The following is an 18,430-nucleotide window of genomic DNA, read 5'->3' on the forward strand; positions in this document are numbered from 1 at the left end:
AGGTGGAGCCACTGTGGAAGAGTGTATGAAGTGTCCTCAAAAAATTAAAAATAGAACTACCCTATGATCCAGTAACTGCATTACTGGGTATTTACCTAAAGAATACAAAAACATTAATTTGAAAGGATACATGCACCCCTATGTTTACTGCAGCATTACTTACAATAGCCAAATTATGGAAGAAATCTGAGTGTAGATGAATGGATAAAGAAGATGTGTAAAAAAAAAGAAGATATGGTGTATATGTACAATGTACTATTTATTATTCAGCCGTAAAAAAGAATGAAATCTTGCCATTTGCAATGACGTGGATGGAGCAAGAGTACAATGCTAAGTGAAATAAGTCAGAGAAAGACAAATATCACATGATTTCACTCATATGGAATATAAGAAACAAAACAAATGAACAAATGGGGAAAAAGAGAAGAAACCAAGAAACAGACTCTTAAGAACAAACTGGTGGTTACCAGAGGGGGGTTGGGAGGATGGGGGAAACAGGTGATAGGAATTGAATAGGACACTTTCCAGGGGTGTCTGGTTGGCTTAGTAGGGAGAGCATGAGACTCTCAATCTTGAGGTTGTGAGTTCAAGTCCCATGTTGAGCATGGAGCCCACTTAAGGAAAAAAAATACACTTATCAGGAATGAGCACTGAGTAATGTATGGAAGTGCTGAATCACTATATTGTACACCTGAAACTAATATAACACTATATGTTAACTATACTGGAATTAAAATTAGGGATGACTGGGTGGATCAACAGTCTGGTGTGTGCCTTCGGCCTGGGGCGTGATCGTGGAGTCCCAGGATCAAGTCCCGCATCAGGTTCCCTGCATGGAGCCTGCTTCTCCCTCTGCCTGTGTCTCTGGCTCTCTCTCTGTGTCTCTCATGTATAAATAAATAAATCTTAAAACAATTAAAAACCTCATAAAATTTAAAAAAAAGAAAGTGCTCCTCTCTAAGGGTTCAGTTATGGTACTTTAGCCCCATCCTGTGCTGAAACTCAGACCAGCTTCTTGTGGAGCTTTTTGATCATACGTGCCAGAAATCTCCAGAAGGTGCACAGCATCAACATGGCAGTTCCACTCATGGGACTTGGTCACAAGGGAGTAAGTAGGAGGGGACAAAAGATCTGATACTAGGCAGTTCACTGCAACACTGATTGTAATAGCAAAATGTTGGGAAGAACCTATGTGGAGCCTGGTGAGATAAATCCAGGTAGTAGTGGCAGTGAAATTCCAAAATGATGCTGGAGAAATCTATTTCTTAACATAGATGTTCACTGTATACTCTTTAAAAAGATTTATGTATGTATGTATGTATGTATGTATGTATTTATTTATTTATTTATTATTTGGAGGTGGGGAGCAGGGGCAGAGGGAGAGGGAGAATCTCTAGCAGACTCCACACTGAACAAGGTGTCCGGTGCAGGGCTGTATCTCATGACCCTGAGATCATGACCTGAGCTGAAACTAAGAGTCAGACACTTAGCCTACTGAGCCACACAGGAGTCCCTGTCTCCCTTTTTAAAAAGAAGCTTATTTATTCACTTAAGTAATCTCTATACAAAATGTGGGACTGGAACTCACAACTCCAACCAAGATCAAGAATCATAGGCTCTACCGACTGAGCCAGGCACTTGTTTCTCCCCAGCCCCCCCGCCCTTTTTTTACAGGCCGAAACCCTAGTTAGTTTATTTCAGCATCAGCAACATCTTAGCCATCATAAAATTAAATTGTACCAAGGGCGACAGAAGTCTCTACAATGAGGCTAAGGGCTCAGCTGCCAAGTGGCGAACATCAGCGGGGTGCACGGCGGGCACTGCCAGGCAATAAGTTAGGAAGCAGTGGGGCTGGTGGTGGTGGCAGATGCGGGCTGGGGCCTCACTTCTAGCAGGCACGAGGTCATCAATGGCCTGGCCCTGCTCCAGCCACTGCTCCATTTTGATGAGCAGCTTTCACACCATCCACCACCATCTGTACCAGCTCCACCTCTGAGAAGCCCAGGTGGTTTGCGTTGAAGACATCAAAGATGCCACCCACAGCAGCTGTGTCCACACCACTTGTGCCTTGTTTCTGAAGCCGAAGCCGCTTGAGCACCTCCGGGAACTTCTCATGCTTGTCTAGGTGGGGCAGCTTGATGTGCACACCTGCTCGCAGGCCTGTGCTCAGGTTGGATGGGCAGGTGAGGATATAGCCCAGGTGAGGGTTCCACATGACTTCGTAATTCTTTGACTTGAAGAGTGTTTCAATCTGGGTGAGGCCGTTGCAGAACCGAGTGAACACCTCCTTCATGTTGCCCCTTTTCTGCATCAAGATGACCTGCAGGTGGTCTTCCTCGTTGATCCACACCAGGAAGATTTTTTTTTTTTAATTTTTTTTTCACACCAGGAAGGTCTTAGTGTCATTGTGCCAGATGCCGCGGGCGTCTGGCCAGTCGCAGGCGATGCCCAAGGCCAGGAGCAGGGGCGACACAGGCTCATTGAAGAGGAAGTGGTCGTCGATGAGCTGCTGCTGCTCCGCCTCGGTCACGCTCTTGACCACATAGTACTGGCCTGCCAGGTGGCCGCCCAGGCTCGACGGAGCTTCCACGGCGAGCTGCTCGCTGGCATCGCACTCCCCGCGGCTGCAGTGGGAGGGGAGGCAGAAGCCGCGGGTGCTGCGACGGTGCGCACCCGGGAGCTCAGCACATAGTTGGGGTCCAGGTCGTCGCCGCCCTGCAGATTGTCGGGGTTGAGGTCGGTCTTATGCTCGTAGCTGGGCTTGTAGCCTCCGTGCTGGTCCTCGATGATGCGGTCAAAGAGCTCCTTGAACACGTCATAGGACTCCTCGTCACCTGCTGAGCAGCCCACGGTCATGATGTAGGGGTGGCCCGGGTTGTCCACGCCGGTCTGGATGGTGTCATCCAGCGTGAAGCCGCTCGGTGCTCTGGGGGCACAGCTCCGCATACAGCTCAGGGGTCAGCGCCTTGGCCATGTGGTTGTGGCCCCTGAGGTCAGGGAACTCGGCCGGGAAGTGGAGCTTCAATGTGTTGTGGCTGTTGGAGAAGGGTGTGGTGGCGGCGGGGCGGCAGGCGGGTGGCAGGCAGGTGGCTGGGCGGGGAAGGGGCACCCGGTCTGTCTGTCGGCAGCTCTGGCACCAGGTCTATCGGCAGCTCCAGGTGAGGTGCAGACGATTAGCTTTTGTAATCTGAAAATGTATACCTTTTCTGCTAATGAGATACATTATTTGTATACTTGTGTTTAGTTTCAAAAAAACTGGAAAAAAATAAAAGAATCCCTTACAACCTTTTCGGATAGCTTGTGAGTTTCAGACTCTAGAATCCCCACTGCAATACCCATTGCCCACAAGGGGGCTCCGGCACCCTGACCCTGCTCCCAGGTGCCCTGCCAATGTGAGGCTGGGCCAGCAACAGACAGGGCACCCTCGCTAGCCTGTGAGGAGCTCAGAGCCACTACCTCATTTCCAGAAGCCCTGGGCCAGCTGCCAGCTCAGATCTAAAAAACTGCTCCTGCCTCGCAGCCAGGCCTGCCCAGAGTGGGCTGGACCACAGGAGTAAAGGAATGCCTGGAAGTTACTTGTGCAACCACCACCACAGCAGTGGTGACTAGCTCTGAGGTGCACGTGAATGTTGTCTGTTCTGGATCTTCTCCCTGGAAATCACCTGTGTCTACCGGGCACGTCTCTGGCTGCATCTCCCATGTCCAGGGGTGAAGCCCCATGTGGCCTCTGGGAAGCCTCTGGCAGACATCCATCACCCAGGAGCGTGGCGAGGGAGCAGTCCCAGCTGCGGGTGCAGAATGCCACCCACCTTGTGGGTGGACATGGCAGGAAATAAGATAGGAGGCTGAGGGGCCTCGCATAGGCTAGGTTCTGAGGTGGAAGTCAGGGACTCCAAACTGAGCTATCTACAGACACTGACACTTCCTCATTTGGCCAGAAATCGTGGCTCCTTGACATTAATAACTTTGCTTTACTTCTGCTTGCAAATATTTGGGCAGCTTTTCAAAAATATAAAAGGGACACTAACAGAGTCCTGAACTTTCTGTTTGTTGGCCTGGTGAACTCCTGTCCAAGATAGTGGGGCAATGGGGCCATGGGGCTCCACGGCCTTAGCTGTGCCCCACCTGCTGTGGCTGTCAGGCAAACAGAGTAAGCAAAGGAACTAACCAAAAGAGGTTTCTTTCCAAGTGTGATACAATTCCTTAAGCGGCTCTTCCTGAGTATCTGTTGTGGGCAGGTGCGATGGCCATGGCGACCCCTGCCTTCTGCAGCTCTTCACAGGGCAGCCTCCACCCCTTAGCTGAGAGGCCTCAGTAATGGGGAGGGCAGCCCAGGCTCAAGGGCCTGGTTTCTTGGTCCTCTAGGGCCAAATACGGAGGAGGTTTGCAGGGGCCTGCCTCGAATGCTGGACCCAGGACAGATCCTGGCAGCTCGATTCCCCAGAGTCCCAGCCGGCCTTGATCATTGTCAGTTTGGAGACAGAGCTGGCTGTGAGTGAAGTACAAGCCACTCCTTGTCCTTCACTGAGCACTTGCTCACACAACATCCTGAGTCACCCCTGTAGTCACCACCACCACTGAGTCCTCCACTGCACCTCACTAGGTACTGGACACACCTCACATACCAGGCAAGGGCTGCTTATGGAGCTTGTGGCCCAGCTGGACCTCAGATCTCTGTTCTGAGCTGTTGTTTCTACTCCTCCTTGTGAAACTGATGGTTCTTCCAAGCAGTCCGCCCTCCCGTGTGCCCTTCGAACCATATCTCTTCCTCATCCTTGCAAGCTTCAGCTTTAGAAATTACTGTGATGGGGCAGCCCGGGTGGCTCAGGGTTTACACCACCTTCAGCCCAGGGCGTGATCCTGGAGACCCGGGATCAAGTCCCACGTCGGGCTCCCTGCTGGAGCCTGCTTCTCCCTCTGCCTGTGTCTCTGCCTCTCTCTCTCTCGCTCGCTCTCTCGCTCTGTGTGTGTGTGTCTCTCATGAATAAATAATAATAAAATATTAAAAAAAAGAAATTGTTGTGATGAAAATGATGGCCCTTAGGGCACCTGGGTGGCTCAGTCAGTTAAGCATCTGCCTTAGGCTCAGGTCATGATCTCAGGGTCCTGGGATAGAGACCCACATCAGGCTTCCTGCTCAGCAGGGAGTCTGCTTCTCCCTCCCCTGCTCGTGTGCAGGCTCTTTCTGTCAAATAAATAAAAAAAATCTTTAAAAAAAAATTGTGGCCTCGTCCATGGCCTCCCAGGCAACTTATGGCATTATTCCAGTGAGCACAGACAGGCTGTGGACTGCTGGCTTGTTTGAACTTTCCTTGTCTTCAGCTGCCCAACCTCCTATAAACTTGAGCAGCTGCCTGTTGTTGCACAATTACCACAATGTGATTTTCTGTTTCCTCCTTGAATCAACCCTATAAGGGGGTTCCCTTCCTACCCCATTTTGAAGATGAGGAAACAGTCACAGAAAAGTGACATGATTTGTCTAAGATCACTCAGCCTGCAACATCTGATCTCAGAGTTTTAGGAATCCAGGTCCTTATTACCAGAGCCTGGCCTCCTAACCATTCAGTGATGTCTCCTTCCCAAATCTGACCCTTGAGATCTCCTGGTGGCAGAAGTCACCTTGTAGAATGGATCTGGGGAGTCTGGTGTCCATGGGATGGCAGGTATGGCCTGAAGTCTCCCAAAACATTAGTTATCACACAGGTATCAGGGGACATCCCCAGGAAGAGAGCTGTTATGAGCCATTCTTCCTGGCAGCTCCTCCTAGGAGAGTCATTGTGAATTCAACCTTTATGGGTCCCTACAGAAGACATTTCTGTCAGTTTGCTGTTTCAGGCAAGGAGGAAGGGGATGGGTGAGAATTGAATGGCTTTTTGTTTTATTTTGTTTTAAGATTTCATTTATTTATTCAAGAGAGACACAGAGAGAGGCAGAGACACAGGCAGAGGGAGAAGCAGGCTCCGTGCAGGGAGCCCGATGTGGGACTCAATCCCGGGACCCCAAGATCACACCTTGAGCTGAAGGTAGATGCTCAACCACTGAGACACCTAGTGCCCCTGAATGGGTTTTGTACAGAGCTTGGAAAACTGGTCTCTGGTCTGGGCATCAGGCTGGGCAGTCCATGCCTCCTTTCTCTCTGGCTATGTGGTTGTAAATGCTGTGGAAATCAGAACACATATTAAGAGCCCTGTGCTTGCTCTCAAAACAGTGTACGTTACGTCCTACTCCTTAGGGCCCTCCCTGGCCAGCAGAGGGGCAGCCACAACTGGCCACAAACTAAGGACCCAGAGCCAGAGCACTCCCAGGAAAATAAAATGAACCAAAATCACGAAGCCATTGGCATCTGATTTTCTTCGTTTGAATGTCCACAGCACAGAACACTAAGATATTATTTTGGAGAAGGCTTCTGGGGACACAAGGAGTAAAAAAAAAAAAAAAAAAACACATCAGAGAGACTTAGTGAATGTTCTCCAGAGGAATTGAGAATAAAGATTCACACCAAAGCCCCTCTGTCTCAGTGGTAAATTCCTTCTTGACACTTGTGTTTACACAGGATCCTACCAAGTGCATTGGCCTATACACGTGTGTGTGTGTGTGTGTGTGTGTGTGTGTGTGTGTGCAGATGCTATGAGCCCTGGTAGGTCCTGAGTCAGCCACTTCACTGACACACATGTAGATGTTACCAAAGGCCCACACTCTCTGGGTGTGAGGGCCCCTACAACTTCCACATGCTGCCACCTGCTTCAGTCATATTTGGCAGGAGGGGAGATGGCAGATGGCATGCCATCACAATTTCAAGAGTAATATTCTCTCATTGGGGAAGGTAGAAATGTTCACTTGCTTGAGGTCTGAGTTCTTCGAGAAATAGGTGACCCATGAACCCAAGTGGCATGCAGAGATAAGCCACTGGCTATTAGAACCCAGTCTGCTAATCTCATAATTTGTGATGATGTGGCCAAAAGCTAGGTGCCCTTTCCTGGTTAGTCCAGGTGGGCAGGGACTATTCAAATCTGCTGCACTGCAGACTCGACCTCCTCAAAGGCAACGCTCTGCCCCAAGAGCACCTACATCCTACAGCTACAGCTCTACCCTGTGCCGTCAGGGTACAGGAGAGTCTCGGGTGACTTGTGAAAGGGCCCACCAGAGATTGGTGCCCCACCCCGAAGTTTGGGGAGGCAAACCCTCCTCAATCATACTGCTTGCTGCTCTGGAAAAATAAAGTTCAATTCAGACCCCCAAACTAATTGCTCTTAAAACACTAGCCACCCTGGCACACAATCTTTTGCAAACTCCAGCAGAATTCTTGCCTCCAGCCACAGGAGGGAGGCGGGAGTTTAAAAAAAGGAAGTGCCAGGCAGCCTGGGTAGCTCATAGGTTTAGTGCCCCCTTCAGCCTAGGGAGTGACCCTGGAGGCCCGGGATCCAGGCTCGAGGCTCAGGATGGAGTCCCGCATCGGGCTCCCTGCATGGGGCCTGCTTCTCCCTCTGCCTGGGTCTCTGCCTCTCTCTCAGTGTCTCTCATGAATAAATAAAATCTTAAAAAGAAAAAAAAAAAGGAAGTGCCTGGGCTGGTGGAATGGCCTCTAAGGCTAACTTTGCTTATTAAGTATTGCAGCTACAGAGATGAAAATAGATAGGCCCTATGGTTCCCTCAGATCCTCTGCTGAAAAAGCTCTGGTAGGTACTGCTGGGCAGGTGGAGGTTTGGGTACTTTGGGAGCTTAGGGGACTCTTTTCAAGAGACACCTTTGAGCCACTGATGGATGACGAGAACAGGGAAGGGTGGTCCAGAAGGCTCTGGTGAGCAGCCCAGGAAGCCTGGGGTGAGAAGCAGAAATAACAGAGATGCCAGGTCATGTGGGGCCTCCAGGAACTTGGTCAGGAGTTGGTGTGGATTCTAAATGTAACAAAGTGGTGAGTTTAGAAAGTGGTGTGATAGGACTTGATGTGAGTTTTAAAAAGATCTTTATGCTCTCTAAAGTTCACCAGAATGAAGGAGGACTAAAGGAGGATTACAGTTGGCTTGAAGTTTCCTAACATTTCATACAGCTCTAAAAGAATCACCAGCGGGATCCCTGCGTGGCACAGCGGTTTAGCACCTGCCTTTGGCTCAGGGCGCGATCCTGGAGACGCGGGATCGAATCCCACGTCGGGCTCCCGGTGCCTGGAGCCTGCTTCTCCCTCTGCCTATGTGTCTGCCTCTCTCTCTCTCTCTCTCTGTGTGTGTGTGACTATCATAAATAAATTAAAAAATTAAAAAAATAATAAATAAAAAAATAAAAGAATCACCAGCAAAATTTAAAAAAAAGAAAGAAAGAAAGAGAAAAAAAAAGAAAAGGAAGTAGGGGCAAGGCCTTAAGAAGACATAGAGAAAAGGATCAAGAGAATATAGGAAATCTAAACTGGTCCTAATCTGATGTTTTTTCTACCTTCAACAAACAATTGGCATTTTAAGCCAAATGTAGTAATAAATGGGATGATGCTCTCAGCATTGTACTTCTCTGGAATCGGTGTCAGTTGTGGTTTCGGGTGCACCCTTGGGCATGAACAAGCTTGGTGTGGTAATGATCATGCCTGACCAGTTTTATTTGTGGAACACTAAATATCTTGCCACCTTACCTACATGGCTGGACCTGTCTTCTTCTTAGCTATGAGAAAGGGGACACCATGTGATCATAACAGCTAACAATTTTTCCTTCTCACAGCAATATTCTCTCCCAAAGCAACTGAACACACATCCCTCCATTCCTCTCTTGACAAGCATTGAGGGGTGGATTCCTGTAGGGTTGAACTCTCCCCAGTGATCCCGTGACAGTCAAGCATCCTCAGGATTCCCTCAGGAGTGATCACTCTGATGGGGGTTTTCAGCCCTTCCCATTCTCTTTGCTCCTCATTCTCCCGGCAGCAACTTGTGGGCATGGCATCTGCAAGCCTCCAGTGCTCCCACAAGCCCTGATTTCAGATACTTCCAGAATAATCCTCACTTGGCTGGGGCTCCCTCACTTTGCTGGAAATGATCTCAAAGAACAGGCTCCATACTCTCACCACATATCCCCCATCTCAGGGTCTTCATTGGTGGCTCAGAGATCCCCTGCCTGTCACCCCCACCCCCAGGGCTGCAGAGCTCCCCAAGGAGAAGGTGGGCATGCCAGACTGTTGCAGCTTGCCCCTCTACAGTCATAGTGAAACTCTGTGGAAGCCCAGAAGGGAAGCAATGGCTGAACATCTCTGACACATCTTAGTTGGTGTTTATACTGCCCTCTGTGCTGCCACATGGCTACAGACTTGTACCCTCTGTCAACTTTGCTAATGGGTGTGGCATCAGAGCACACAAATGAAGGATTCTCAGACTATGGCAACCCGAGGTCCGAATCTGTGACCATCTGTCAAAGAAGTACTATGGGAGCAGCATTTCTTTTAACTAGGATGGCCGAGTAGAGAAATGGCTTCTGGGAATTCTGTATCATATCAGCACTAGATAGCACAGAGTAAAGAGTTGTCAAAGATAAAGGCAGACGCTAATTACAGTGGGATAGACATTAATCAATAAGGTACTGTTGTGATAGGGAAGAGGATCCAGCATACACTGACCTCAACTTCCATTTTTATAGTGGGCATTTTCAAGGGAAGAGGGGGTGGGTGCTGGCAGTTGTACAGGGAATTTCCTGTGGATCTATGAGAAGCAGGAAGTGGGGGCTAGTCCACGTGAAACCCATTTGAGTTCTGCTAAGTGGTACTTGCTTACTGAAGTTGGGCCCGAGCCTCCCAGAGACTGGGGAGACAAAAGCCTTCTCTTGGGGTGTTGGCTGGAGTGGAGTACCTTCCTGTGGGCAGCCTTAAATTTTCTCAGGCAGCACTTTCTGGGGGCTGAGGTCATTTTAGGGATGCAGCCTTGAGTTGCTAGAAACTATGTTGGTGTTTGTTCAAGTCTTTTGATGTGGTGGTGTGGGGGTGGAGGGTAGGCTAAAAAATCTTTTGTGCTGAGAGTCTGCAGTTTTACAGGCCAAGTTTAAGGGCTACTCAAGAAGGAAGCTCAGAGAAGCCTAGGTAGAGTCTGGTTAAAGAGAGAGTCTTTATCAGCTATGGATCTGGATTCAAATGGGCCTGGTTTTGAATCCTGGCCCTGTGACAGACCAGCTGGACAACATTGGAAAGCCATTTTTCATCTGGTAGAGTTGGTTTCCTCATTTGAGAAATGGAGAGCACAGCACTTCCCCTCCAAGACAGTTTGGGGATTAGATGAGATGATGCTCAGCTTGTAAGAAGCTCGCTGGGCATGTGCATGTTTTGTATGTGATGGAGGCTAAAGAGGAGGCTGTGCTTTAGTTGAGATTTGGGTCTGTGGGAGCTCCAGGGTTAAGGCCCAGCTGGGACCAGCTAGGACTATAACATTTCTCAGACTATAATGTCCAAAGGAATCACCTGAGGACCTGCTTCAAATGCAGAGTGTAATTCAGAAAGTCTGGCGTTGCTATTTGTTTGGGGACCTCATCTGGAGAAGCAAGGATGAGGCATATGACTAGACTCCCCTGGGAGTGAGGTTGTACCACCTGGATAGAATAATAGCCACTAGGTATTTAGTACAGCCTAGGTGCAAGAATATTACACCTTGAGCCCTTAGAATAATTAGCCACTACTTTTTCTCTGCCCATTTTGGAGGTGAGAAAACTGAAGTTCAAAGAGACTTGCTTAAGGTCACTGAACTTGAACCTAAAATCAGGGACGGCAGAGCTCTTTCTACTCTGAGGCATGGATTTTTATGATCTCTGTAGGGCTTTTTTATGATCTCTGTAGGGCTTCCTGAGAGGTGCTGGCTGCCTCACCTGGAAAAGGAGAAGGAGGAAAAGGAAGCCCCATCTAGTTAAGGGGAGCATGTCCTGCCATAAAGAAAGTATGTGAATTTCTCCCAATGTTTCTACTCTCGAAGCTGGGTAATCTTGGGAATATCTCAGACCGCTTTTGGGGCGCAGCCAGCATGGCATGGAGAGGTCTGCTCTGTCAGCCTGGTGGCATGTGTGGGGTGCCGGGCAGCTGTGTGCCACAAGTTTCTGTGTATGTGCAGATAAGGAGGGCAGCGTGGGCCTAGGGCTATACTACATCTTTCTCCTGCTCCTAAGGCAGGATATCTTCCTGTTTAAATGTTGCTTTGGGATCACCTGGGCGGCTCATCAGTTGAGCATCTGACTCTTGATTTCAGCTCAGGTCCTGAGATTGAGCCCCATATCAAGCTCTGCATTTAATGATGGGGAGTCTGCTTGGGATTCTCTCGCTTTCTCTGCCCCTCCCCCTCTGCTCTAAATAAATAAATAAATATTTAAAATTAAAAAATTAAAGCACCTCACATCTATTGTTTGGGCAGGGGGGAAGCTTCCATTAGATAGAGTCAGTGTTCCAGAAACAGATACTAACTAACCAAATAGCTAAAATCTCACCTCTCTGCGACTCCAAAGGATACCTCAGTTACCACCTGTTACAGAAAGAAGGTGGAACTAGATTATTTTCAACCTGAAAACACACAATTGGGCTCCAACCATGAAATGTGGTGAAGTATTGCAAAGCTCAGAGTTTGTATTGTCTCAGCAACTGAAATGACTCTTCCTGAATCTGGTGCTTCTCCCAGAGATCGCAGCACAGTGGGAACACAACACGGACACACTCACGTCCAAGGGTTCACATCTCTCCTGGCTGCATCATGCTAGAAAGAAATTTCATTTTGCTTGCTTACTTCTTCTCCCTGCTTTATGCTTCTGCCTTCAAGGAGACTTTGATTTTGTCAGCTCATTTCCTGGCACAGTCCACAAAGTGCAATGGGGAGCAAGAGAGAAAGATGGATCTAAAGAAAATGAGAATTAAAAAAAAAAATCAGATCAAAGCCTTAAGAGCAAGAAAATGAATTAAAAGAAAGAAGAGATAAAAGGCCAGCACATGCTGTCAGGGAGAAATCTAGGTGGAGAGTTCAATTTTAGTTAATGCTTTGGACAGCCTGAATCACACAGAGCCGTAAGTATTTTAAGGTTTCAGCATATCCAGTTGATTTTAGTCGCAGCGTTTGGATGACTTTGAATTAAAGATTGTGTGAAAGCAGCTGATGAAGGCTAACGTGGTCGTGGAAGACTTCTCTGGAAGATGGGATTTGGTCAGAATCTTGATAGGTAAAATTTCCTTAAACAGAGGGTAGGATGGACATGGGGAAGACGGGCCCCCAAAACTAAGACCTGCTGGTGGGAGCTGGTGAGCATCACGGATGGACAAACTAAGGTAAATAAATCTGTGAGCCAAAGTGCATGCTGCACCGCAACACACAACCATGCACCCATGCACTGGTCCCCTGGCAGGGACCCAGGCCCAGGCACGTTGCGGCCCACAACATATATGAATGTCTGTAAGCTAACGAATTTCCTCCTCCTTTCCCCACAACCAAATTTACAGCTTTCCCTTCTTGGCAAACAGCACAGGGTAGAAACCCAGCACCATCTTCTGCTCCTCTTTTGCTTTGATCTCAGGCAGCAGCCCATCAATTCTACCTCAACATGCTCCCTCCCCTCCATCCCCACTGTTTTTTTTTTTAAGATTTTATTTATTTATGAGCGGGAGGGGGGGGGGGGCGCGGGCAGAGACACAGGCCGAGGGAGAAGCAGGCTCCATGCAGGGAGCCTGATATAGGACTCGATCCTGGGTCTCCAGGATCACACCCTGGGCTGCAGGCGGCGCAAAACCGCTGTGCCACCGGGGCTGCCCAGCCCCACTGCTTTTAAAGAGGCCCTTGTCATCTCTCATGTCAGCTCTCATGTCATCTCTCTGCCATGGGCCTGTCTCCTCTCTACAACCAATTTTCTATGTCATCTCTAGAGGATCCCTCAAAGCACATTTGCAAACTTGTCACCTCCAGGCTTAAATATCTTGGTTAAGAGAAATTATAAAAATGATACTACAAATGATAGTACAAGACTTACAAGAAAAGCACAGTGATCAAAACAGCAACCTACTGGGATATAAAGAGACAGATCCAGGAAACAATATAGTTCAGGAATATTCAACTACTTAACGGCACTTAGTATACAAAAAGATGGCTTTTCATAACGGTGTGGGGGGGATTATTGAATAATTGTGTTAGATATACTGAGAAACTTAAAAAAAAAGAAAGAGGGGCACTTGGGTGGCTCACTCAGTTGAGCATCTGCCTTAGGCTCAGGTCATGATTCCAGGGTCCTGAGATAAAGCCCCACATTGGGCTCCCTACTCATCAGGGAGCCTCTGTCTGTCTCCTTCTATCCCTCTGCCACTCTCCCTGCTTGTGCTGTCAAATAAATGAATAAAATCTTTAAAAAGAAAAAAAATTGGATCTCTAAATATTTCCTTCCTATCAAAATTAATAAAAGAATCACATTTTAGAGTGTAAAATACTTCAAAAGCACCAGCAGCAAAAGCAAAAATTATTAATGAGGCTACATCAACCTGAAAAGCTTCTACCCTGTGAAAGAATCAACAAAAGTAAGAGGAATAGAAAGAGAGAAAATATTTGCAAATGATGTATCTGATAAGGGGTTAATATCCAAAATATATGAAGAACTTGCACAATTCAATGGCAAAAAAATAAGCAAAAAATCCCTATCTTATTAAAAACATAGAGGAATTGAACAAACATATTCCCAAAGAAGACACATGAATGGCCATCAGGTACAGGGAAAGATGTTCAACATCACTCATCATCAGGGATATGCAATTCGAAACCACAGTGAGGCATTATCTCACACCTGTTAGAATGGCTATCATCAAAAAGACAAGATAGTAAGTGTTGGTGGGTACATGGAGAAAGGGAATCCTTGTGCACTGTTGGTGGGAATGTATGTTGGTGCAACTACTATGGAAAACAGTGTGAAGTTTCCTAAAAAAATTAAAAATAGAACTATCATGGGGCACCTGGGTGGCTCAGGTGGTTAAGCATCTGACTCTTGATTTTGGCTCAGGTCATGATCTCAGGGTCATGGGATCCAATCCTGCGTAGGGCTCAGAGCTCAGCAGGGAGACAGCTTGCAACTCTCTCTCTCTCCCCATCCCTCCTGCATGCACTTGCTGTCCGAAATAAACAAATAAATCTAAACAAAACAAAACTACCATATGGTCCAACAATGCCACTTCTGAGTATATATCCAAAGGAAATGAAAACACGATTTTGAAGAGATATCTGCACTTTCATATTCACTGCAGCATTATTCACAACAGCTGAGATATGGAAACAATCTAAGTGTCCAGCAATTGATGAATGGAAAAAGAAAATGTATATGAATACAATGGAATATGATTCAGCCATGAGAAAGAAAGAAACCCTGCCATTTGCAACATGAATGAAACTTCAGGGCGTTATGTTAAGTGAGGTAAGTCAAACAAAAAAGATAAATGCTGGATGATCTCTATTACATTTGGAATCTAAAAAAGCCAAACTGACAAAAAGGTGGTTACCTGGGGCTAGGTGATGAAGGAAATGGTAAAATGTCGGTCAAGGGTACAAACTTCTGGTTATAAGATGAATAAGTTTTGGGGATCTGTACAGCATGGTGATTACAATGACTAGTATTGTTTTTATATATTTATATACTTGAAAGTTGCTAGAAGAGTGTATCTTAAATTTTTAAAAAAGATTTTATTTATTTATTTGACAGAGAGAGAGCACATACCTACGTACCTATGTACCTACGTACACAAGCAGAAGCAGCAGGCAGAGGGAGAGGGAGAAGCAGACCCCCCACTGAACAGAGAGACTAATGCAAGCTTCCATCCCAGGACCCCAGGATCATGACCTGAGCCAAAAGCAGATGCTTAACTGACTGACAACCCAGGTTCGCCTTAAATGTTCTTATCATACACACAAAAAAACAGTAATTATGTACCACGATGGCAGTGTTAGCTAACGCTATGGTGGCAATCATTTTGCAATATATGAGGGAATCCAACTGTGAACTTACACAACTTTGTCAGTTATATCTCCATAAAGTTGAAAAACAAGTAACAGAGGCTATGCTCTGTCTGCTGCTCCCCATGCTTTTGCTTGCTCTCTCAAATAAATAAATAAATAAATAAATAAATAAATAAATGTTAAAGGGAAAAATAACAGAAAAAATATAGGAGACATTTAAAAAATAATCTGAGTGGAAGAGGCTTTCTAGGCATGACATAAAAGCCACAGATATAAAAGAAAACACTGGATGAGGTGCCTGGCTAGCTCAGTCAGAAGACCATGCAACTCTTGATCTTGGGTTCATGAGTTCGAGCCTGACAATGGGTGTGGACATTACTTAAATAAATAAGTAAACTTAAAATAGAGAAAAGAAAACACTGGAAAAGAAACCCCCCCCCCTGCCCCAAACAACAATAAAAACCTTAAGACAAAACCAAAACCAAAAAAAAAAAAAAAAAAGGGCATAAACTAGGTAAAGATCAATGATGATTGATAGAAAATATTTGCACCATATAATGTTAATTGCACTGATATATATAAAGCATTTACAAATCAGTTTTAAAGAAACCAACAAGAATCCAATGGAAAAATGAACAAGGTACCGGAACAGTTAGTTTGTAGAAGAGGAAGGACACATGACTTCATATGGAAAAATGTTCAAGCTCACTCCTGAAAAGAGAAATGCAAATTAATATGGTGAAATGGTATTTTTCACCTATCTGATTAATAAAGCTTTAAAAAACCTGATAAGGGGGCACCTAGGTGGCTCAGTGATTGAGCATCTGCCTTCAGCTTGTCATGATCCCCCCAGGGTCCTGGGATTGAGTCCCACATCAGGCTCCCTGCAGGGAGCCTGCTTCTCCCTCTGCCTATGTCTCTGCCTCTCTCTCTGTGCCTCTCATGAATAAACAAATAAAATCTTTTTTAAAAATCTTAAAAATAAATAAATAAATAAATAAATAAATAAATAAATAAATAAATAAATAAATAAAATAACTTGACAGGGACACCTGGGTGGCTCAGCAGTTGAGCCCCTGCCTTCGGTCCAGGGGGTGATCCTGGAGTCCCAGGATCAAGTCCCACATTGGGCTCCCTGCATGGAGGCTGCTTTTCTCTCTGCCTATGTCTCTGCCTCTGTGTGTGCGTGTGTGTGTCTCTCATGAATATATAAATAAAATCTTTAAAAAAATTTTTTTAATTAAAAACCTGATAAATTGTATTTCGAAGATGTGAGGAAACTCATATAAGATGGCGGGGGTAGTTGTAAATTAATCAAACTTCTATGGAGGGTAATACAGCCATATCTACAGTTAACCCTTGAACAACCAGAGGTTGGAGCACTGACCCTCCCATGCAGTTGAAAATCTACATGCAACTTTTGACTCCCCCAAAACTTAACTAGCCTATTGTTGAGGAGAAGACTTCTGATAACATCAAGTTAATTAACATATTTTATATATGTATTATGTTCCCCATTTGTACAATAAAATAGGCTAGAGAAATGAAAATGTTAAGAAAATCATAAGGAAAAGAAAATATATTTATAGTACTCTAAAAAACTTGCACGTGTATGGACCTGCATAGTTCAAACCCCTTGTTCCAGAGCCAACGTACAAATAAAATTGTTAATACCCTTTGATTTTAGCAGCTCCGTTTCTATGAATTTCCCACGTAAGTCAAGGATATATATTTTGGCATTGTTTATAATGGCAAAAGGTTGGAAATAGCCCAAAAGTCCACCCATAGGAGATTCATTAAATAAAAATGGCACATGAATCCCATGGAATTCTCTGTAAGTATTGAAGAGAAAAGGGACACTTTCATTGTGTGCTGGTGCAGAACCATCTTCCACACACATCATTAAGTGAAAAAAGCAAGATGTCTTGGGGAAGAGGAAATGAGTGCTGCATTCAGAAAAGAGGGCAGTTCACTTTACAGTTGACTATCTGCAGCTGATTTCCAAACCTATTGCCCCTTCTTCCTGGTCACACAGTTCATTTTCCAAACTCCCTTATATGGAAGAATGGCCAAATGACTGAAGAGCCAATGAAACAGGCTCAGCCATAAAAACATCCCGTGTGCCATCTTTAATGCTTTTTTCTACTCTGGTTGTCTGAAGTGACTCTGAGCTCCAGGGTGACTTTGGGAATCAGGTATTAACATCAGAGTCATACAAGGAGAAGAGCCTGGTTCTCTGAGCTCCTGCCTGGAGAGAACATCTGGGTGACACACAACATGAACAGGGACTTTATTGTAGATCACTGGAATTTTGTGACATATCTGTTATAGCAGCTCTGTTCATTATTGTGTTATCCTTTTGATATCGCAATAGCTCTTCAGACACACACACACACACACACACACACACACACACACACACACACACACCACTCTGTGCGTCTCCTTCAGACCTTAGATCAACACCTTTGCCTGGTACTTGATACTTGGTATTTGATATCTCTGGCATTGGTCGACCTCTTCAGCCCAGGTTCCAGGAGCTGGAGCCTCAATAGCAACCTACAGACTTGCTGCCTAGATCCCTTTCCTCTGCTTCCTTTTTGTCAAAACATAGCCCAGATCTTCCTGCCGGGTCTCTTAACCTTATTAGACTTTCACTGATACTATCTGGTTGAAATGCACACATTTGACCCTGTATCCGGTCCCCCTTCCTAGAGAACCTGCTCTGCTTCCTCCCTGCTTCCCCAGCGCCCAGCTCCAGGATGTTCCAGGAATTAAACAGTTTGCAAGATCCTTGCCCCCACCCGTGCTCTCTTGTGGTCCATTGTCTATACCAGGGGAAACCGGTGAGGGGGCCCCTGAGTGGCTCAGTGGGTTAGGTGTCTGCCTTGTGCTCAGGTCGTGATCCTGGGGTCCTGGGATCGGCTGGGTCGGGCTCCCTGTTCAGTGAGGAGCCTGCTTCTCTTTCCCTCTCTCCCACCCCCCCTCCCCTCCCGGTTCATGCTCTCTCTGTCTCAAATAAATAAGTAAATAAATAATAAAAAACACATTTTTTAAAAAAGAGAGAAACCGGTGAGTTTAAGATGCCAGTCAAGCAGGTCATCCTTCTGTGAACTCCTCACCGACGCGTAAGATCTTCTGAAGACACTTCGGGGCTCACGTGTCACTTCCTGACCCAGGGATTTAAAAGCTGCGCTCTCTGCTCCAACCGTGTCTTCGACCCTTTCGTCCTTCAGTTCGTTTCCCCTTTCCCAAATCCCCTCGCGTCTGGTTTGAGGCCGGCCTCTCCCACGGGAGTGTCAGCCCCAGGAGGTCGGGCCCGGGATGCTCCGGGTCAGGCCTGTCCACGTCAGGGCTCGGGCACACAGGAGAGGTCCCAAGCACGCCGAGTTCGTGGGGCCGGGTCCACACTGTGCGCGCCGCGGGAAGCGGGTGGCGCCGGGGGTGGGGGGGTGGGGGTGGGGGTAGGGGTGGGGGCCGGGCCGCGGACTCGGGGCGGGGGCGGGGGCGGGGGCGGG

At 46.6% G+C, this 18,430-nt stretch overlaps 1 long non-coding RNA gene and 1 pseudogene across 1 annotated transcript; both read right to left on the bottom strand.

Annotated features, from left to right (window-relative positions):
- Positions 1 to 1,661: 1,661 nt before the first annotated feature.
- On the bottom strand, positions 1,662 to 3,720 carry LOC119866089 (annotated as a pseudogene).
- Positions 3,721 to 8,293: 4,573 nt separating this feature from the next.
- Positions 8,294 to 18,240, bottom strand: LOC102155782. The gene is made up of 3 exons (XR_005379166.1): positions 18,035 to 18,240; positions 15,557 to 15,623; positions 8,294 to 11,831 (listed from the first exon to the last, which is right to left on the bottom strand). It is a non-coding gene; the product is annotated as an uncharacterized LOC102155782 (long non-coding RNA).
- Positions 18,241 to 18,430: the final 190 nt, after the last annotated feature.

This window comes from Canis lupus, chromosome 26, assembly GCF_011100685.1.
Source record: "Canis lupus familiaris isolate Mischka breed German Shepherd chromosome 26, alternate assembly UU_Cfam_GSD_1.0, whole genome shotgun sequence".
In the NCBI taxonomy this organism is placed as follows: domain Eukaryota; kingdom Metazoa; phylum Chordata; class Mammalia; order Carnivora; family Canidae; genus Canis; species Canis lupus.